The sequence below is a fragment of the Suncus etruscus genome, chromosome 7 (genome assembly GCF_024139225.1).
Source record: "Suncus etruscus isolate mSunEtr1 chromosome 7, mSunEtr1.pri.cur, whole genome shotgun sequence".
NCBI lineage: Eukaryota > Metazoa > Chordata > Mammalia > Eulipotyphla > Soricidae > Suncus > Suncus etruscus.
Genome location: NC_064854.1, coordinates 14,946,008 through 14,969,053, shown reverse-complemented (window position 1 = coordinate 14,969,053; position 23,046 = coordinate 14,946,008). Strand labels below are relative to the sequence as shown.

General features: G+C 46.6%; 1 protein-coding gene and 1 non-coding gene across 3 annotated transcripts in view; one reads left to right on the top strand and one right to left on the bottom strand.

Moving 5' to 3' along the window:
• Positions 1-10,490, bottom strand: part of WDR37 (WD repeat domain 37) — a 48,495-nt gene extending 38,005 nt beyond the window's left edge. For both annotated transcript variants that reach the window (XM_049776243.1, XM_049776244.1), the window contains exon 1: positions 10,400-10,490. The gene's annotated coding sequence lies outside the window, so the exon portion shown is untranslated. The remainder of the gene's footprint in view (positions 1-10,399) is intronic.
• Positions 10,491-11,188: 698 nt separating this feature from the next.
• On the top strand, positions 11,189-11,291 carry LOC126014551 (U6 spliceosomal RNA). The gene has a single exon (XR_007497590.1). It is a non-coding gene; the product is annotated as a U6 spliceosomal RNA (small nuclear RNA).
• Positions 11,292-23,046: the final 11,755 nt, after the last annotated feature.

The following is a 23,046-nucleotide window of genomic DNA, read 5'->3' as shown; positions in this document are numbered from 1 at the left end:
GCTCTGAAAGTTGTATATACTATTTGGAAGAATAAGACAAAGTTATGAATGGAGCCATATTTCACAAAACAAAATTTTCTATCAGTGAAGATTCCTTCCTGGGACTAGTTAAATGTCTTTACAAGAGGAGAGGGGAGGGAAGGGGAGGGGAGGGGAGGGGAGGGGAGGGGAGGGGAGGGGAGAGGAGAGGAGAGGAGAGGAGAGGAGAGGAGAGGAGAGGAGAGGAGAGGAGAGAGGAGAGGAGAGGAGAGGAGAGGAGAGGAGGGGAGAGGAGAGGAGGGGAGAGGAGAGGAGGGGAGAGGGGGGGAGAGGGGGGGAGAGGGGGGGAGAGGAGAGAGAGAGAGAGAATGAAATTCCAGTGTTCCATATCAAGTTGTTATACATCAATATAATAAACCCACAGTGTCTTAGCAAAAACCATGCTTTTAATTTCTGTCTTATCCTAGGTAGAGTTCAAATCAAATCAAATTTGCCTGGAGACTCCACAGGCAACAACAAGAAAGATTATGGCATTAAAATATTTTATACTTCATGGGGCCAGAGAGGTGGCGCTAGAGGTAAGGTGTCTGCCTTGCAAGCGCTAGCCAAGGAAGGACCATGGTTCGATCCCCCAGCGTCCTATATGGTCTCCCCAAGCCAGGGGCAATTTCTGAGCGCTTAGCCAGGAGTAACCCCTGAGCATCAAATGGGTGTGTCCCAAAAAACACAAACAAGCAAAAAAACACAACAACAACAATAAAAATTATATATCAAGGGGATGGAGATAGCACAGCTGTAGGGCATTTGCCTTGCACACTGCTGACCCAGGGCGGACCCGGGTTCAATCCCCAGCATCCCATATGGTTCCACAAGCCTGCCAGGAGTAACTCTTAAGCACTGCCGATGTAACCCAAAAACCGAAAAAAAAAAAAAATTATATATCAGGAGTCAATTTTAAGTCATCTATTTATGGGACCCCTTCCTTCCTCAGCTGCTGGATTTTATTTTTTGTTTTGTTTGTTTGTTTTTGGAGCACACCAAGTGACGCTCAGAAATCGCTCTTGGCTTGGGGGACCATAAGGGATGCGGGGGATTGAACCCAGGTCCATCCTGGGTCAGCGGCATCCAAGGCAAATGCCCTACCACTGTGCTATTGCTCTGGCCCCAACTGCTGGATATTTTAAACTTTTATTTGGAGGGGGCCCCACACCCAGAGGTACTCAAGGCTCACTCCCAGCTCTGTGCTCCAAAGATCATTGTGGGGTAATTTGGGAAAGCATGTGAGATGCTGGAGATCCAACCTGATGGCCCATGTGCGAGGCAAGCGCTTCATCCACTGTGCTCTCTCTGGCCCCATGGACAACTTTTTCTTGAACACGGATCCCTCCTCCTCCCAGTATATCCCTGTTCACTCATGTGCATTTGTTGTTAGGGGCAACCCTCATCCATGTCACATGGAAAATACAAGCTCCAGGCCACCCAGTCACATCCACCTGACCAGTCCTGCAAAGCTCAAGGGACAGATTCACACGTCCTGCCTCCTCAGCCACCAATATACTATCTGATCCTCCTACCCTGGCCTCACCTTTCCTGGCCATCCCCAGAGCCAAACATCATCTCCCAACTTGTGTTCATCATCTCTTGCTCATTAAGCCTTACCTCTACCTTACACATTAAGATGACTCCTGGTGAGGCCGGAGTGATAGCACAATAAGGCGTTTGTTTGCCTAGCACTTGGCCAACACAGGACGAATCCTGGTTCAAATCCCAGCATCCCATATGGTCCCCTGAGCCTGCCAGGAGTGACTTCTGAGCATAGAGCTGGGAGTAAACCCTGAGTGCTGCCGGGTCTGACACAAAAACCAAAAAAAAAAAAAAAAAAAAAAAAGATGACCCCAGGTTCCATTTTATGTTTATATGTGACTATCAGAATCATTTTACTGGGGTTGGAGAGGTGGCGCTAGAGGTAAGGTGTATGCCTTGCAAGCACTTGCCAAGGAAGGACCACGGTTCGATCTCCCAGCGTCCCATATAGTCCCCCCAAGCCAGGGGCAATTTTTGAGCGCTTAGCCAGGAGTTGTAACCCCTGAGCACCAAACAGGTGCGCCCCCCCCCCAAAAAAAAAACAAGCCAAAACCAGAATCGTTTTACTGAATAAACAGTTATCCCTTCTATATGCCCCCCAACTATGTATCCTTCCTCAGATTCCTACTTCCTAACTAGATAGATGACGCCCTAGTCTCATTACATAGTTTGACATTTATGGAACTTTCACCTGTGCCCTGGAATATCCCTCAGGGCTTCCTATGCTGCTCATGCCCCATTGAGCCAAGCCAAACTTCTCTATTTGGAAGAACTTCCTCTAGGGCTTGTGTGGGCATTTCACAATTTAGCGATCTGATTATCAACGTTTTACCAGTTCAAGTATAAAAGCACCCATTCCCCTTCATATCTTTGCCATTCTACATGTGACATATTAAATATTTTCTTCTAAATATCACATCAGACAGTTAAACCTCAACCATCAAATATGAGAGCAGAAAGTCCATTGTTTGTTCTTCCTTCCTTTTGTCATTTCCGTTCTGCTTAAAGAATTTCCTCTATTATTTCAGCCCTATGTCAGGGCAGGTCAGCTGGTAACAAATCACATGAAAAATGTTTTCATTTGTCAAAGAATTCTGAATAGATACTCCTTTCAGCACTTGAAAATACTGTGTCGCTTCCTCCTGGCCTCTATGGTTTCTGAGAAATCCCACTGTCAATTGTTTTATTTACTGTAGATTAAATGACATTTCTGACACTTTCTTGCCTTCAGTTTGAGAAATTTGTCTCTAATGTGTCATACCATGGATTTGTCTGAGTTTATCCTGTCTGGGTTTCATGAAGTCTATTGACTCTGTAGGTTTATGCTCGACAAATTTTAGGACAGCCAATATTTCTCAAATGCCTTTCTCTTTCTGGGACTCTAATGACTAGAACCACAGTTTTTCCCCTCTTTTAGAGGATGTGCTCCCAAGCAATCCTGAGATTAACCCAGGCACCGGGGCTGTGTTCAGCAACACAGGAACTGTGAGGAGGCCAGAAAGGAGCCATATGCAAGGCAAGAACTAGACCCCTGGACTATCTTTTCAAGAATGACCTTTTGGGGCACAGCAGGTAGGGCATTTCCCTTGCACGCGGCCTACCCAGGTTTGATTCCCGGCATCCTATATGGTCCCCTAAGCCTACCAGGAGCAATTTCTGAGCATAAAGCCAGGAGTAACCCAAGCACCAACAGGTGTGGTCCAAAAACAACAACAACAACAACAACAACAACAACAACAACAAAAGAATGGCCTTTTGTTAAAACTCCAGAGACCCCTGAGATTTTTGTTTGAGTTTTGGGATCACAATTGGCTGTGCTCAGTGCTTACACTTGGCTCTTCGTTCAGGGATCATTTCTAGAGATGCTCAGGGGATCAGGGATCAAACTCAGGCTGACCACCTGCAAGACAAGCAATTTTCCCACTGTACTATCTGGTCCCCCGTCTACTTTTGTCGTTCAGACTGAGTCTTAGTTCTGTCTTTAATTCACCAACTCTTTCCTGTGCTCTCCATCCCACTGTTTAGCAATCACTAGACTTTTTGGGGGTGGAGGAACCACACCCAATGGTGCTCAGTGGTTATTCCTAGCCCTGCACTCAGAAATCACTCCTGGCAGGCTCATGTAACCATATGGCATGCCAGGGATCGAACCAGGTCCGTCCCAGGTCAGCTGCGTGCGAGGCAAACACCCTACCCACTGTGCTATCACTCAGGTAACATCACTAGACTTAATTCATTTTTTTGTATTCTCAGTTCTAAAATTCCCACTTAAAACCTACACTAGAAAAAGAACAGTTTAAAAAAAAAACCTTCACAAGACTGGAATCTAGATAAAACAGGAGTTACAATGCTTGCCTTGCATGTAGCTGACTCGAATTCATTCCCCAGTAGCAAATATGGTCTCCCCTGAATACCATAAGCCACTCCTGTGCAGAGTCAGGATAGCCCGAGCACCACCAGCTGGAGCCCCAAAACCAAAATTAAATAAACAAATTTATAGAATGTCACTTCAATTGAGAGAAATTATATTGGGGGTTAGGGCCATACTCAGCAAGTGCTTGAGGGTTCCTCCTGGCTCTACATTCAGCTTAGCAGGGCTCAGGGGACCATATGGGATGCTGGGGATCAAACCTGGGTTGGGCATGTGCGAGACAAACATCCTACTATCACTCAAGCTAAGAAAAAGTTATTTCGGAACAAGAGCAATAGATAGCACAATGGGAAGGGCTTGTAGGCAGCTGACATGGATTCGATCCGCAGCATTCCATAAGGTCCCCCGAGTCTGCCAAGAGTGATTTCTGAGCTCAGAGCCAGGAGTGACCCTGAGCCCTTACTGGTTGTGGCCCAAAAACTAAAAAAAACTAAAACAAGAAAAAAATTAGTTCACTTAATTAAGTTTTCAGGGTTAGGGATCCAACTCAAGATAAAGTTCTTGTCTTAGCCATCTTCCGGGCAGAAAAACAGCCCCACTCCTCCACCAAGCTCCAAAAGAAAATAAAGGCCACTGAGACTTCCCAGGTAGCACTGCCTTGCCCGATACCTCAGTGGCTTTCTATGAAGGGGGATTGAGAGTGCCCAAGTTCCCTTTCTGCATGAGCTATAGCAGCCTAACACCCCAAGCTACTACACCCTCCCAAAAAAAGGGCCCAGATCCATTATTTAACTTTATCAAACTTTCAAGCCACCAAATTTGTTTTAGATCTATTAATCCCAGACTCGCAGGCTGTAGGACACCTCCGTATATTATAGTAGTGTCAGCCCAGCCTAGTAATATCACAGAAAATCTGAGGGAAAAGTTACAAGTAATCTACATGCTCAGTGACCCTCAACAGTAACAAAGACAGTAATTCCTTAGACAGTAACTTAGACATTATGACTTTAGTCATAATAGACAATGACTTGAGTATGGGGAGACAGAACAACCATTTCAAATTGACCCGTGTTGATCTCAATTTTGGTTATTCCATTTGCCTTTGTGTTGCAACAAGTAACATGGGGCCAGAGCGATAGCACAGCGGGTAGGGCATTTGCCTTGCATGCAGCCAACCCGGGTTTGATCCCCAGAATCCCCTATGGTCTGCCAACACTGCCAGGAATGATTTCTGAGTGCAAAGCCAGGAGTAACCTGAGTACCGTAGGGCGTGGCCAAACAAAAAAAAGGCAATGTGAAACAAATTTGTCCCTACATGGAAGCAGGCTACGGTGGTGCTGAGATTGGTTTCTTAAAATGCAATGCCTAGGGGCCAGAGAGCTCAGCACAGAGCCAAGAGGAATACTTAAGCGGCTGAGTGTGATTCCACCCAAAAAAATTTAATACCTCAAACTACTGTATTACGAACAACTTGGTTAATCATGGTGTTATAATAAAAATTAGAAGAGAAAAAAAGTTCTTGGGTCAGAGGGAGGGCACAGTAGGTACAGCATTTGCCTTGCATGTGGCCAAGCTAGGTTTGATCCCTGGTTCCCATAAGGTCCCCAGAGTTGGCCAGGAATAACTGCAGAGTAAATACAGAGCCAGGAATAACCCAAGTTCCACCACGTGTGGCCCAGAAACAAATTTAAAAAGAAAAAGAAAAAAAAAACCCTCTTGTTTTAGAGTCAGAGGTATTGCAGATAGCAGAACAGATAAGACAAGTTCCTTGCAAGTGGCTGATCTGGGCGTGATCTGGCATCCCATAAGGTCCCAGAGTTGGCCAGGAGTAACTGCAGAGTAAGTGCAGAGCCAGAAAGGAGTGCCACCTCATGTGGCCCAAAACCAAAACAAACAAAAACCCTCTTATCTTAGGGTCAGAGATACTAGAGATAGCAGAGCAGATAAGACAAAGTGTCTTGCAGGTGGCTGACCTGGGCGTGATCTGGCATCTCATAAGGTCCCAGAGTTGGCCAGGAGTAACTGCAGAGTAAGTGCAGAGCCAGAAAGGAGTGACACCTCATGTGGCCCAGAAACAAATAAATAAATAAATAAATAAATAAATAAATAAATAAATAAATAAATAAATAAATAAATAAATAAAAACCTCTTATCTTAGGGTCAGAGGTATTGCAGATAGCAGAACAGATAAGACAAGTGCCTTGAAAGTGGCTGACCTGGGCATGATTTGGCATCCCATAAGGTCCCAGTGTTGGCCAGGAGTAACTGCAGAGTAAGTGCAGAGCCAGAAAGGAGTGACACCTCATGTGGCCCAGAAACAAATAAATTTAAAAAAAAAAAAACCTCTTGGGGCCGGGCGGTGGCGCTGGAGGTAAGGTGCCTGCCTTACCTGCGCTAGCCTAGGAGACGGACCGCGGTTCGATCCCCCGCGTCCCATATGGTCCCCCAAGCCAGGAGCGACTTCTGAGCGCATAGCCAGGAGTAACCCCTGAGCGTTACCGGGTGTGGCCCAAAAACCAAAAAAAAAAAAAAAAACCTCTTATCTTAGGGTCAAAGGTATTGCAGATAGCGGAACAGATAAGACAAGTGCCTTGAAAGTGGCTGACCTGGGCATGATCTGGCATCCCATAAGGTTCCAGAGTTGGCCAGGAGTAACTGCTGAGTTAAGTGCAGAGCCAGAAAGAAGTGCCACCTCATGTGGCCCAAAAACAAAACAAAAAAACCCTCTTATCTTAGGGTCAGAGATACTGCAGATAGCAGAGCAGATAAGACAAGTGCCTTGCAGGTGGCTAACCTGGATGTGATCTGGCAACCCATTAGGTTCCAAAGTTGACCAGAAGTAACAGCAGAGAAAGTGCAGTGCCAGGAATAACCTGAGTACCGCCATGTGTGGCCGAGAAAAAATAAAAAAAAAAACAAAAAAAAAAAAAAACCCAGAAACCTTTTGTCTTAGGGTCGGAGGTATTGCAGATAGCAGAGCAGATTATGACAAATGTCTTGCAGGTGGCAGATCTGGGTTTGGGACCCAGCACTATGGTCCCCCTGAGCCCATCAAGAGTGATCCCTGAGGGGCCAGAGAGATAGCATGATTAAGGCATTTGCCTTGCATGCAGAAGGTCAGTGGTTCGAATCCTGGCATCCTATATTGTCCCCTGAGCCTGGCAGGAGCGATTTCTGAGCACAGAGCCAGGAGTAACCCCTGAGCACTGCCGGGTGTGACCCAAAAATCAAAAAAAAAAAAAAAAAAAGTGATCCCTGAGCACACAGGTAAGGAGTAATCCTTGACTACTGCAGGGTGTAAGCACAAACACACACACACACTCTCTCTCACTTCCTCCCTACTTTCTTCCCTCTCTTTTTGTTCCACTTTATTGTTATTGTTTTTGTATTTGTTTTTGGGCCACACCCGGTGACACTCAGGGGTTACTCCTGGCTTGGGGAACCACCATATGGGATGCCAACTCGAAGTCCGTCCTAGGTCAGCGCTTGCAAGGCAAACGCCTTACCGCTGCATCACCACTTCGGCCCCTCTTTTTGTTCCACTTTAAAAATAAAACCTGGGGCCGGGCGGTGGCGCTGGAGGTAAGGTGCCTGCGCTAGCCTAGGACGGACCACGGTTCGATCCCCCGGCGTCCCATATGGTCCCCCAAGAAGCCAGGAGCAACTTCTGAGTGCATAGCCAGGAGTAACCCCTGAGCATCACAGGGTGTGGCCCAAAAACCAAAAAAAAAATAAATAAATAAAACCTGTCGGGCCCAGAGAGATAGCAGAGCGGCGTTTGCCTTGCAAGCAGCCGATCCAGGACCAAAGGTGGTTGGTTCGAATCCCGGTGTCCCATATGGTCCCCCGTGCCTGCCAGGAGCTATTTCTGAGCAGACAGCCAGGAGGAACCCCTGAGCACCGCCAGGTGTGGCCCAAAAACCAAAAACAATAAAAAATAAAAAAATAAAATAAAACCTGTCAGGGCCTTAGAGATAGTGCGGTGGTGGTAGGGCATTTGACAGACCCGGGTTCAATTCCCAGTATCCCATATGGTCTCCTGAGCATGAAAGTGATTCCTGAGTGCAGAGCCAAGAGTAACCCCTGAGCGCCGTCGGATGTGGCCCAAAAAACATAAACTAATATATAAGTGAAGAAAGTTCTTAAACCAAATGCTGAGAGCAAAGACATACCACAGCTGGTAAGGAACTTGCTCACATGCAACTGACCCGAGTTCAATACCCAGCAGGAGTGCACAGCCAGGTATAATCCCTAAGCAGCACTAGTTGTGGCCCAAAAACAAAACAAAATACAAAAGTTAGTGTCACTTCCAAGTTGTAGGCTGTGAGCCCTGACAACTCTCTCCTACCTCACACCATTTTCCAGCCATTCCCTTCATAACCACAAAGTTTTGGAGATGTTCACATTCTCCTCTCCCAGTGTTTCCTCCCACAGCCAGTGTGGGTGGCCAAAGCGCTGTCTGTCATGTCACAAGATACTGTATAGTTTGGAGCAAAAGCACAGCAGTTCGGGAATTTGCCTTGCATAGGCAGACCCAGGTTCAATCTCCGGTATCCCATCTGGCACCCCAAGCCTGCCAGAAAAGACTTTTTTTTGTTTTGGTTTTTCGGCCACACCCGGCGGTGCTCAGGGGTACTCCTGGCTGTCTGCTCAGAAATAGCTCCTGGCAGGCACGGGGGACCATATGGGACACCGGGATTCGAACCAACCACCTTAGGTCCTGGATCGGCTGCTTGCAAGGCAAACACCGCTGTGCTGTATCTCGGGGCCCAGGAATGATTTCTAAGCTCAAAGCTAGGAGTAACCCCTGAGCACAACTGCTGTGGCCATAAACAGACCAAAAAAAAATAAAATAAAATAAATAAACAGACAAAAGAGAACATATAGCATTCATCTTTTCCATGGGCCAATTTCTACCCAAAGAAAACCATGTTATACAACTATGAATTCCAACTCAAGTCCACAGCATCTACCCAAAAGTGCTCTCGTGTTGCCAATATCATCTAGTCATCCAAACTAGAAATATTAGCCACAGGTCTGTTGGGGCTCAGCGAAACAGTTAAGTTTGTGTCAAGTGTTGGGACTGATTCCCAACTCCAAAAAACATACTCTCGATCAAAATTCAAGTTCTGCTTCTTCCTAATTTTTCAAATATTCACCATTATTCTAAAACTAGACCTACAGGTTCCTCTATTCTCCAAGTTGTTCAGCTTTTCGTCAAGTGTTAGTATTCTTCCCAAAAATCATTTTACAGGATGTAAGGGCGAACTGGTTGCGACATCTGTCACCCCAGGATAGCCAGGGCTGATTCGGCTCATCTGGCTGGCTAGGCGAGTATCCCCTTCCTCCCTCACCACTTCGTGTGCGTCCCTCCCAAAGATGTCCTCGAAGAGGACGGCCTTCCCTGAATAGAGAGGGATTGTTCTTCGGTCCAGGGTGTATGAAGCTCCAAACAAGCACACGAGGTCCAAAAATCTTTTACAAAATAACTGTTTCAAATCATACTTACTCATTTTTCCTGAAGCTTATTAAAAAAAAAAAAGTTGTGTTCCTATCTCTTCATTTAAACCCTCCATATTTTCCCCAGGGGCCCAGAAACTAGTCTTTTTGATTCTTGCCACGGGACAGTATTTCTTAAATATCTGATAACCAGAGTCAAAAAGGCAGGAGTCTATAAAGGGACGTGGAGAAAGGGGACACTGGGCCCCATGAGTCTCCCAAAGGTGCAGAACTACAAAGAATACTCCGGGCACCACATTCTTGAGAAGTGCTAAGTCTCAAACGCCCACTAACACACTAGAACCGTACAATGGGAAAATATTCAGGCCAGAACTGAGCTTTTTTCTGGACTGATTTAGAACACACTTAGGGGTTAGGGAGCTGGTGCCGGGTCCATCAGAGTTCAGACCTAAGCCTTGGCTGGGCTTCAAGACTGATATGAGCTGGTACCCATCCAAACCTTGGGCAAGGCCAAGTCCAACCTACCGAATCAAGCCACAAAAACACGTCAAAGCCGAGATGATGCTGGGTTTCCTTGGTATGTTCGCACCGACCCAAAGTCACCTGATACTTTGGCAGGTGTGTGTGAATTGGGGGGACGAAGAGGAGGGTTAGCAGGGTAGTGTGGAATGCAAGGCAGGAGCTGGCCCACACCGAGGGTCCCCTCTGCGGCCCTTCCACCGAGTTTACGGTCCGGATCTTCAGGGCGGGCCGGGTGGTGAATGCAAGGGTCGCGAATGTCAGGCTGCAGCCCCAGGCCGGCCTCGTGCTGTGCAAACCGTCCCCAACGGCGCTGGGCAGGCAGGCCGGCGCGAGGCCTCGTTTCCCCCAGGTCTCTTGGGTCCTGCGGGCTGCGGGGAGACAGCGGGGCCTTGCTCCTCGCGCCAGGGTCCTGCCTGGCCAAGCCGCCGCCGTCCCACACACTCAATGCTGCGCTCGAGTGCAGGAGGCCAGCTCGCTACTCACCTGGCACGGCCGCCCAGGCCAAGGCGGAGCTGCAGCACTCCCTCCCGTGTCTCCGCCGGACGCGGCCCCACCACCCGCAGCCCGACGACCCGCACTTCCGGCACCAGAAGCCCCCGCGCCGCCACACGGCCACCAATCCCGAATCGGCACCTGCGGAAGTCCCGCCCACTGCCCCGGAACCGGAAATGACTCCTAGGGGAGTGTTTCTGGGGTCGCGAGAGCCGGGCTGTCGGTGAATGGAGACTCCCTGTGGTCTCTACGGGGGGATGCTGTGAATCCGGGTCCCGGGACTCGGCAAAGGGAACCCCACCGTGTCGTCGTCGTCGTCGTCATCGTCTGCTGCTGCTTCCTGCTGCTGCTGCTGCTTCTCTGCTTTCGGCCAGGATCCTAGTCTCTGAAATACGGTGTGGATCTATCTGGCGTGGTCGTATACATATCTAGCACAGCTGGACCCTCCGTTTAGTGCTCAGTTGTTGCCGGCCGGGTCAGACGCCTGCATTCACATCCTGTTGGCCCCTGGCTGCTTCCCCGGTGCCCACTTACAGTGCAGTCTTCAAAGGTCGTTATGCAACCAGAGTCTGTACTCTCCAGTTCTGACTTGGCCTTCACTAATAACTTTTGGAAACCCCTATTTCCTAATGAGGTCACCTAATGCTGTAATCCTAAAGTTTAGTGGGTGTATTTTTCCACCCACATCCAAACCTTGTATGTGTAAGTCCTTTCTACTGCAGTATGGGGTCCCATCTTGTCTCATTTCCTAAATACATTTACTTTAAAAAAATAATTTGTGTGCTCACTTCGGCAGCACATATACTAAAATTGGAATGATACAGAAATTAGCATGGCCCCTGTGCAAGAATGATACGCAATTCGTGAAGCTAGGTGCAGCTCAAAAATCCTCAAGAAAAAGACAAAGCTAATATAAATATTAAAAGCTGGAGCTCAAACCCTGACACCCAATTTCACTATCTTCTGAGAGGTTATAGAAGCTGTAGGGAGAACCCTGTTTATGGAACAAGTTCCTGAGCCACCATCTTTCCAGCAGACAAACAACCTGGCTCTCCAACCAAGCTCCATAAGAAAATAATGGCCACCAATACATCCCAGGTAGCCCTGTCCTAGCTGACACCTCTAGCATTCTCAAGTGGGGGAAGGACAGATACCCGTTTGTGCACAAATTACAACAGTCGAACGCCACTCTGTATACCATCTGAGGGAAAGAGCCCAACTCCACCACTTAACCTAATCAAACTACCAAACAAGCAAAAGCCTCATGCCCCAATCCCTCAGATTGAGGACCACGGGTCTAGAAGCAAACACTGACACAGGAAATAATCCACACAGGTTAAAAAGAATAAAGCAAGTTCTGGAAACTTCCACCACAAGCTTTCTGCTGACTAGTAAACGATACCAGCAGGCAGATAGACTAGTTGTGGAAACCAAAACCAAAAGAGGCTAAGGGCCCCATGAGTGGAGAATGGGTAAGGTAAGGGAATAATCCAGAGGTACTTCCAGTCCATGAGTGACAAGCACAACCAAAGAAGAATTACCCTGTATAGCAGTGGTCCTCAAACTATGGCCCTCGGGCCACATATTGTATTTGTATCTTTTGTTTCTTCATTGCAAAATAAGATATATGCAGTGTGCATAAGAATTCATTCATAAGTTTTGTTTTTACTATAGTCAGACCCTCCAATGGTCTGAGGGACAGTGAACTGGCCCCCTGTTTAAAAAGTTTGAGGACCCCTGCTAGAGTGAAAACTGGTTACTCCAATACCAAGCCACCAGATTTGTTTTAGATCTCTTAAGTCCTAGACTGCACAGTCATAAAACATGCAAGATCTCAATTTCTGGGGCCGGAGAGATAGCATGGAGGTAAGGCATTTGCCTTTCATGCAGGAGGTCATCGGTTCGAATCCCAGCATCCTATATGGTCCCCCGTGCCTGCCAGGAGCAATTTCTGAGTCTGGAGCCAGGAATAACCCCTGAGCACTGCCGGGTGTGACCCAAAAACCAAAATAAAAAAACAAAAAAGACCTCAATTTCTTATAATAGTGTCAGCCCTGTAGTATCACAGGAAATTTGATGGGAAAGTTACAAAGTGAATCTACAAGGTCAGTGAGCCTAGAATACAGAGCTCAGTATCAAAGGAGACTCAACTAGCACCATAGTCCAGTAATTCTTTGGACAATGTCTTTAGTAACAGCCCGGGGACATAGAATAATCATTTCTAATTGACCTGTGTTGATCTAAGATAAATAATTCCATTTATCTTTGTGTTGTAACAAACAATATGAAGCAAGTCAAACCTGAATTAAAGTAGGCTCTGGTGGTGGGTAGGAAAATAGGGACACAGGTGAAGGGAATGTAACACCGGTGGTAAAATTGGCATTTGAACTTTTTTTTGTTTTTATTTTTATTTTGGGGGGGGGTGGTCACACATGGCGGTGCTCAGGAAGTACCCTGGCTCTGCATTCAGAATTCGCTCCTGGCAGGCTCAGGGGAACATATGGGATACCGGGATTCGAACCTGAGTCCATCTGTATTGGCCTGTGTTGCAAGGCAAACGCCTTACAGCTGTGCTGTTGCTCTGGCCCGTTTGAACATTTAATATTTGAAATGACTATTATAAACAACTTGGTAAATCATGGTATTATAATAAAATTGTTTTAAGTTTCTGGTTGGTTGTGTGTCTATCCATGCAAAATGGACACAATTGACCCCAATAGGAGGGAAAGAACAGCCAAATCCACCCCAGTGTGATTATGAGAAAGGCTTAATAGGCAATTGCTCCCGTGCCTCCTCACTAATAAGTTCATCTCTGTGTGTCCTACAGAGAGGCCAGAATGACTGACAGGTAGACTGTATGTTCAGTGAGGAGTGTGGCTTCAAAATCATTCACAAATCCATGTATGGGTGTTCATGAGTGTGTGTGACAGAGACAGTCATAAATGTTTCTACTCTATTAACATTTTCTCACAACAGGAGCTCAAGACTGCACTTGTTACTGAAAATTTACCCTGATCCCAAGCCCACCTGGGATGATCCCTGAGCACAGATAAAGGAATACCCCAGGAACACTGTTGAGTGTAGCCCAAAATCAAACAAAAAATTGTGGGGCTGGAGAGATACTACAGCTGCTAAGGCTCTTGTCTTGCATGCATTTGACCTGGATTTGATCCCAGGGATCCCATATGGGCCCTCAAGCCCACCAGGAGTGATCCCTGAGCACAGAGCCAGAAATAACCCCTGACCATAGCCAGGTGTGACCCAAAGGAAAAAAAATTACCCAGAGAAGACATCTTCTAGGAACCACTGATGCTCTGATTATCTCAATGGGCACACATTCTGCATTTGATCAGACCCCGCAAGATTATCAAGGTCAAAGCAATAGTGCAGCAGATAAGACATTTGCCTTGCACATGACCAATCAATCACTGGCATTTCATATGTTCTGTGAGCCAGAAGTGATTTCTGAGTGTAAAGCTAGGAGTAACCCTGAGCATTGCTGAATGTGGTCCAAAAATTAAAAGTCTAGAGATGCTCCTATGTTGAATTAATTAATTAACGATGGGGCTGGATGGCGATGGATGGAGGCCTTTGTGCTTAGGCCCCAGCCACGTGGCTTCATCCCCATTCAGCTGGCGAATTCCAGGCCCAGGTAATTGGCGTAATCAAGACTCACTCACATGCATGCTTCAGGAAGAATCATCTTTATTTATGCCCTTGCCACCACAGGTGTGTGGCCTATGTCAACCTTTTAAGCATTCAGCTATATTTTGCTAGCCCTGCATCTTATCTCCTGTTAGCCATCTTCCCTTTGGGCTCCATGCGGCCCAAAGATCCAAAAGCCAGGAAGCCAAGCCGGGCCAAGAGCGAAACGGCCAAAGGCCCAAATCCCCTGGCTCAGAGGTTTATCTATCCTTTTCCAGACCCCTCCCAGAAATGGGAGGTCTTGCAGGTAGTTACACCTATTATCCGGTTCCCAAGACCCCTCCCAGATATGGGTGGGTCTTAGGGTACACCACACTCCTAGATTATCAACAGACCCTGACATCACACATTCTGTCATCTGAACAGTAGACATTCAAATACAGAACAATCTTCCCTGAGGCCAAAGCAATACACAGTGGTAGGGCATTTGCCTTGCATGCAGCAGACCAGGGTTATATTCCCCAGCATCCCACATAGTCTCCGGGGCCTACCAGGGGTGATTCTGAGCACAAAGCCAGGAGTAACCCCTGAGCACTGCTGGATGTCGCCCAAAATCCCCCCCCAAAAAAAGTACTCTTGAGGCTGGAGCAATAAATTGTACAGCAGAGAGAGTACTTGCCTTGCAAACAGCTAAACCAACTTTGATTTCTGACATCTCTTATGGTCCCAAAAAGTAATTCCTGAGCATTCCTGAGTATGGTTCAAAAAATTTCTTTTTGTACCCTGGTCTGGAGAGATAGGACAGTTGGTAGGATGTTTGCTTTGTATACAGATGCCCCAAATTTGATGCCTGGCACCTCATATGATTTTCCCCAGCCCTGCCAATAATGATCTCAAAGCACATGGTGCCTCCAGCATGGCGCCTTGTAACAGCAGTCAAATTAGTCAAGTAGACTTTCACTTTCAGAGGGGTAATTTAGGGTTGGCCTTCACCCTCTGTACAACTCAAAACGCTATGGAGGCCGTACATATCAGAAAAGGAGCAAGCCAGGGGCCGGCGAGGTGGTGCTAGAGATAAGGTGTCTGCCTTGCAAGCGCTAGCCAAGGAAGGACTGCAGTTAGAACCCCCGTCATCCCATATGGTCCCCCCAAGCCAGGGGCAATTTCTGAGTGCTTAGTCAGGAGTAACCCCTGAGCATCAAACAGGTGTGGCCCGAAAAAAAAAATTATAAAAAGAAAGAAAATGAGCAAGCCAATGGATTACACTTGAAACTCACCAGGGTCCAGAGCAATAGTACAGCAGTCAAGGCACTTGCCTTAAATGCAGCCAATCTGGGTTTGATCCCCAACATCCTTTATGATCCCCTGAATAACAGCAGGAGAGATTCCTGAGTGCAGAGCCAAGGGTAATCCCTGAGCACCTCCCGGTGTGACCTCCCCAAAAACTCACCAGGGACCAGAGCAATAGCTCAGCGATAGGGCGTTTGCCTTGCACGAGGACGACCCAGGGCAGATCTGGATTCAATCTTCGACACTCCATATCCCTCGAGCCTGCCAGGAACGATTTCTGAGTGCAGAACCAGGAGTAACCCCTGAGCGCTGCTGGGTGTGACCCAAAAATTAAAAACATACAAACAAAAAAACTTCACCAAATTCTCTGAAGAACTATGCTGGCTGAAACTGGTCCTCACTGCCCTTAACCCTCCTTAGTCACCCCAAGTCTGACCTACATCTTGGACCCTTCAACTTCTTTTTGGCTGTCCTTGTCTCTTCAACTTAATGCCTCCATCTTGAACTCAAGAGCCCCAGCTCTTGCCACAGTATCTTTGGATATATGATAAAGCTCCCTATCTACCCCAGCCCAGAACAACCTCCTCTCTACTCCCAGTAGTACCCTATGGTGCCAGGCTTCTACCCTGTGTAAAACCAGGCTTCTAGCATGCAAACCATAAGCCCTTGGAGCTCCTTCCTGGCCCACACTCTCCAGGAATATTTGTTTGTTTAGCACACTCAGCAGTTCTCTGGGCTTACTTCTGATTCTACACTCAGGGATCACTCCTGGTGAGGCTTAGGAGGACTACATAGGGTAGTGGGGATCAAACTGGGTCAGCAGCATGCAAGACAAGTGCCTCGCTATACTATTGCTCCAAACCCTCTTCAAGAACTTGTCACAACTCCCACTGCTGTTCATCCTAGATGCACCTCTTCTGAAGAACTCTGAGCTCCTCCAGAAACTCCATCTGATGATGGAGTCAGACTTCAAACTCTTCTTCAGACACCAGCCCACTCTGAGAGTCAATCCTTGGCACCTCCCAACATGCCTGGGACAAGTCTAAACATGTTCTTCAATCTCCCCCAAGGTTTCTTCTCGTTCATTTCTTATGCTACACCTATAACCCTTTTGTCCACTGGTGCCTGCCTCCCCTCAGGGTTGGGGTCTTTTATATCATTCAACAAAACTATGGATCCCTCTGACCTTGCTTGCACCCATAGCCCTGTTCACTTGCTCTGGAAACCCTTCTATCTGTTGCTTTCCTTCCTATTTCCTAATGCTCCTCACACTCCTCACACTTCTTAGTTCTGAGTTCTCTCTTTTTTCTTTTTTCTTTTTTTGAGGATAGTCTTTATTTTTTTATTACATAGAATGTAAATGTTACGTTCACCTGGGTTGTTTGTTTTATTTTTTTAATAAGGAAGTATTACCCTTCTAAACTCAAACACATTCAATGCTTAGTATAGTACATCAAAGGTATATCTTGTTCTTTACAGTAAGTTCTCTGAAAACATTATGACATAATTACAGGATACACACAAAATTAAATATATCAGCATGATACTGGGGCCGGAGAGATAGCATGGAGGTAAGGCGTTTGCCTTTCATACAGGAGGTCATCGGCTCGAATCCCGGCGCCCCATGTGGTCCCCTGTGCCTGCCGGGAGCAATTTCTGAGCCTGGAGCCAGGAACAACCCCTGAACACTGCCGGGTGTGACCCAAAAACAAAAACAAACAAACAAACAAAAAATAAATAAAAATAAAAAACAAAAAACAAATATATCAGCATGATGCAACTACTCAGTACTGCATACAGTGCATTATTTATAAGACACCACAAGGACACAATTTTTTTAATATATATTTTATTTAAACATCTTGATTACATACATGATTGTGTTTGAGTTTCAGTCATGTAAAGAACACCACCCATCACCAGTGCAATGTTCCCATCACCAAAGTCCCAAATCTCCCTCCTCCCCACCCGACCCCGCCTGTACTCTAGACAGGCTTTCCATTTCCCTCATACATTCTCATTATTAAGACAGTTCAAAATGTAGTTATTTCTCTATCTAAACTCATTACTCTTTGTGGTGAGCTTCCTGAGGTGAGCTGTAACTTCCAGCTCTTTTCTCTTTTGAAGGACACAATTCTTATAAATTAACATGGATTGTTCTCAGGTTTGTGCTATTTATACCTGTTAGTGATAGTGACCATCAACTTTTTTTAAGATTTAGAGTCAAAGGAGCACTGTAAAAACAATGTTAGTGTGGCAATTATTGTTTGCATGGGCCCACCAAAGTATGGGGGTCATGGAAAGGAAAAACTTTGGCCTAAGTACAAGGAGACCCTACCCCTGAAGTTTCCTGACAGAAGACCATTTCTAGGCTCCAGGCAAACCAGTTTGTCCAATCCCAGTCATTGTCTGCAGTGCCCATACAGTTATACCTTTCACAGTCTCTGTTGTTGATCTCATGCCTCTGCATTGAAGGTCCTGGAATCTGTACATCCCACATTGAAGTCAGGATGGTGCGAGTGGCGTCTAATTTCATCTCACAATTAACAGACAATGCAGAAAGCCCTGTCCAGTACACAAGTCGTTGTTGTTGTTTAAATCTTCCCAGTGTTAAGGGAAGACTCTTTTGAGTAAATCAATGTCAGAGCAGCAGTAGGGTCTTCCCCGGTAGAGGATTGCTTCCAGGTGATGTAGTAAACAACGTTGAATATTTCATAGATGGCTTCCCTGGTTCATGGGTGACTGGAAAATGTCCAAACCTTTGAGGCCTGTGCCAGGTCATCATGTCAATGTTCAGGGTTTGTAAGGTTCCATTGCATCACAAGATTAGTGGGTTCCCATCTCTATTAGATAAGAACTTATTTGTATGTATAGTATTTTCCATTTTAATGTGCCCATGCAAACAAGGAATAATGCCACCTGATGTTATCAGTGCATAAGGGGGCCACACCCAGTGACACTCAAGGGTTACTCCTGGCTATATGTTCAGAAATCCCTCCTGGCTTGAGGGACCATATGAGATGCCGGGGATCGAACTTGTGTCCATCCTGGATCGGCCACGTGCAGGCAAATGCCCTACCACTGTGCTATCACTCCGGCCCGGTTCTGAGTTCTTAACAGGAATCTTTCAAGGGATCACCACTCAGGAAATTTCCACTTTCTTCAAGGTCTCTTTTCTTCCCTAACTATCCTTTTCTTTTGCTTGCTTTTCCCACCCATATTTTAACACTCAATCTCCTTAACTGTAGAGTAGGGGTCTACAACCTTTAAGACATAAAAGAGCAACTTGGACTCGTTTCGGAAGGAATACAAACCTGGGGGTGGGAAAAATCACTGCGACATTTAAAATAAATATAGTACTGCATACATTGTTTCTTATCTTTTTTTCCAGGGGGGTAACACCCGGTGAAGCTCAGGGATTACTCCTGGCTATGCACTCAGAAATCGCTCCTGGCTTGGGGACCATATGAGATGCTGGGAGATTGAACACTGGTCCGATCCATGCTAGTTCGGGCAAGGCAGACACCTAACCTCTTGCGCCACAGCTCTGGACTCAGTTTCTTATCTTAATGCTATATACAGGATCATGCAGTTAGCTGTCGATTCTGAAGGGGAAAAAAAGAACCTTTTCACTTAACAATATAAAATATATTTGTGCAAATTAATAGCTAATTAAAATATTTAATTTGGGGCTGGAGAGATAGCATGGAGGTAAGGCGTTTGCCTTTCATACAGAAGGTCATTGGTTCGAATCCCAGCATCCCATATGGCCCCCGAGCCTGCTAGGAACGATTTCTGAGCGCTGCCAGGTGTGACCCAAAAAATAAAAAAAAAATTTTTTAATTCACCTGCTTAATGAGATTTTTGCTCCTGAGCCTCAGTGCACAGTGTATGCCCATCAGGACTGTAAGACGTTACCTTCATTTTCATACAGGCTTGTAAGCTATCATCTGTGAGGTGTGACCAATGTTTGTTTGTTTGGGGTCTTTTTGTTTTTTTTCAGGCCACACCCATTTGATGCTCAGGGGTTACTCCTGGCTAAGTGCTCAGAAATTGCCCCTGGCTTGGGGGGACCATATGGGACGCTGGGGGATCGAACCGCGGTCCTTCCTTGGCTACGCTTGCAAGGCAGACATCTTACCTCTAGTGCCACCTCACTGGCCCCTGTTTGTTTTATTTTGTTTTAATTGTTTTTATTGGGGGAGGAGGGAAGCCATACCCAAAGGCGCTCAGGGGTTACTCCTGGCTCTGTGCTCAGAGATAGCTCCAGGCAGGCAAGGGGGAACCAAAGGGATGCCGGGATTCAAACCACCATCTGTCCAGGATCTGTTGCATGCAAGGCAAACGCCTTACTGCTGTGCTATCCCTGGCCCCTCGATGTTTGTTTTTAATAAAGTTAATGTTGGAGACCTGCTCACATACATATATAAGTATAAAATGTAAATAATGATTTATTTAAAAAAATTTTAGGGGCCAGAGCAGTAGCGCAAGCAGGAGGGTGGTTGCCTTGCACCAGCTAACTAAGGACGCACCATGGTTCGATCCCCAGCATCCCATATGGTCCCCATGCAAGGAACGATTTCTGGGCACATAGCGAGGAGTAACCCAAGTGTCACTGGGTGTGGCCCCAAAAGGGAAAAAACATTTTTTATATAATAGCTACAACTTTCCTACAGTGTCACCTTACAAAAGGACCTGTCTCCATGCTTAACCAATAACAAAATTGCTTTTTTTTTTCTTTTTGGTTGGGTGGTGGTGTGGTGGTGGTTTTGGTGGTGGGTGGTGGTAGTGGTGGTGGTGACCAATAACAAAATTTAATATCTGTTCATTTTATTTTACCTGGCTGCTGTTTTTCTCTTTCAAACTCTTGTTCTCCACTTACTGTACTGGCCCGACTCCCAGTAACAGTCACACTGCAAGCCCTCTCTTTCCCTTACTCCAGTCCTTTCTGTCCACTCTGTCTTCTTTTTCCTTCTCCCTTTTTTCTCTTATTTGCTTTTTTTTGTTTGTTTGTTTGTTTTTTGGTTTGGGGGTCACACCGGCTGTGCTCAGGGGTTACACCTGGCTCTATGCTCAGAAATCACCCTTGGCAGGCACGGGGGACCATATGGAATGCTGGGATTTGAACCACCGTCCTTCTGCATCCAAGGCAAATGCCTTACCGCTTGTGCTATCTCTCCAGCCCCTTATTTGATTTTTTTTATTATTATTTTTCAGTGTCCTCTCTGTCAGCACTTCTCTTTTCCCTCACAGCAGTCTCCTCCCCAGTGCAGAGGTACACACTTAGCATGCCCTCAGTGACATCACACGCTGTGATGTGAGGGAGGAGGCTAGACCAGGACATGGATGCTGTGGTTGCCTAGCAATGCCAAGTCAACGGCAACTGCTATGGGCCCTGCTGTCGGATCCACAGCCAAGCTTCAAAAGAGACGCAAAAGATGCGGCAGCCACAGGTTGCCAACACCTGCTCTATAGGTTCTATTGTTTATTCTGACTGTTGGACATGTGCTAAAACCTTTCCAAAGATGAGCCTCAGGAGCCAGAACAATGGTACAACAGGCAATGCATTTGCCTTGCATGTGGCCAAGTCAGATTCAATCCCTGGCATCCTATATGACGCCCTGAGTTCACCAGAAGTGACCCCTGAGTACAGAGCCAGCAGTAAGCCCTGAGCACGGTCAGGTATAGTCCAAAAAATCAAACAACAAAAGAGGCATCTCAGGACTTATAAGGTAGAAATGCACAGACACCTAAACCACTCTCTCCCCATTAGACCAAACATCCAAGTCACTCCTGGTTCTACTTCACCCTCACCTATGCCAAGATGCACAGCATCCCAACATCACCACTGACTGTCAGTTATAAAGCTCCTTGGAGGACAAGACTACCTGTCCTCCCCAATCCCCAAGTCTTCACTGGACTCCTTTTTTGGTATCAACTTTTAACCGCCATGTCCAAAAGGACACCAGCTCTTACCTCATTCCACTCTGTTGCATGCTACTCACATGCCCAGTCCATGTGAAAGTGTTTCCACCCGTCCCTACATGGTTTGTCCCTCCACCATGGCAAGCTCCCTATCTTTATGTGGTGCTGGATGTCTATATTGACCCCACTCCCTGTGTGGCTATTTCAGTCATGCTCCCCAGGCAATCAGCCAGGACCTTGCCCTCTGGCCTCGATCCTTCATCAACCCACTGCCCCAATTCCTCTCCCCATCAATACTGACGATCTTCGGGAAAGGGGAGAAGCCATAATCAGAGCTTCTCTCTGTTTCATCTTCTCTACCCACAGAATGCTACCTTAAGCTAACCTAACCAACTGTATCCACAGAGATGGAAGCCCCCAATAATGCTCAGACACTTTCCTTTACTGTTGCAGGCGCCTGTCCTGTTTAAAGCTCTATATAACACCAGCTCAGTCTCATGGTCCCAATTACAGGCCTAATGTCCTTCTCAAATGAAAACAAGTGCAAGGACATTCTATAAGCCAGGGGCCTCAAACTCAATTTACCTGGAGGCCGCAGGAGGCAAAGTTGGGGTGACCCTTGAGTGCAAAGTCAGTAGTAAGCCTTGAACATGGGGGGGGGTGATCCAAACAACTAAAACAAAACAAAACAAAAAAAGATAGGGCAGGGCCACAAAATGTTGTACGGAGGGCCGTTTGCGGCCCGCGGGCGGAGTTTGAGACCCCTGCCATAAGCCCTTCTGGCAGAAAGCAGTTTCAGAGGATTGATTCATTTAGAAGGCAGGTTTTTATTCTCGGAGTTAAAGATAAGTACTGACAGCAAATAGTCCAACTTACTGCTAACCTTTCCACAGGACTGACAAATGGGAAATTACCAAAGATACAGGTGATGCTCCCTAACTGCAGACATTGAAGTTCAATCAGAATGAGACCACCTCAAAGAATCTGCAACTGAGGTCAGAGTCACGGGACAGTGAGGAAGGTCTGGCCTCGCACATTGCTGACCTGGGTTCAATCCACACCACTCCATAGCATCCCCAGAGCCCCTCCAGGAGTGATCCCTGAGTGCAGAGCCAGTATTAAGCCAGCAGGTGTGGCCCAAATCTCCCCTAAATAAACATCCAACCTCAGTATAGAATTTCTTAAATGGCAATGGTAAAGTTTCTATTTCCTTTAGTCACAAATTACCTAGCTCTAGACAGAGTGATAAGACAGCAGGTAGGCTGCTTGCCTTGCATACGGCTGCCTTGAATTTCCAACATCACATAAAGTCCCTTGTACCGCTCCAGGAGTAATTCCTGAGGGCTGAACCAGGAAGAAGCCCTGAGCACTGTTGGGTATAGACCAAAAAAGGCAAAGAAACAAAACCTATTTTATCAAGCTCTATGAAAGAAAAGGAAAACCTGACTGTTGCCAGGTTGCAAATATCACCTGAACTCATTCACTTCCTCCTATCAACACTGTCCTAACGAGGACAAGGTTAGTTTGGAGCGTCATAGCCCAAGGGCTCCAGCCTACAAAGAGAACTTTCATTGCTTCTTACCTGCTGGCCCTGGGTCACTGGCACTACTTCTGACCCTGGCAAGGAACCACAGAGTTAGTGCTCCCCAGTCTGACCCCCCAAAGGCGCTGCTGCATTCTCCACATGGATTTTTCTCAGGAAACCCGGTCATCTTTCCTCCAGGGAGTAACTGAGCTCCTTACTGCTAGGGTTCAACTCAAAGGGGCCATAACAGGAA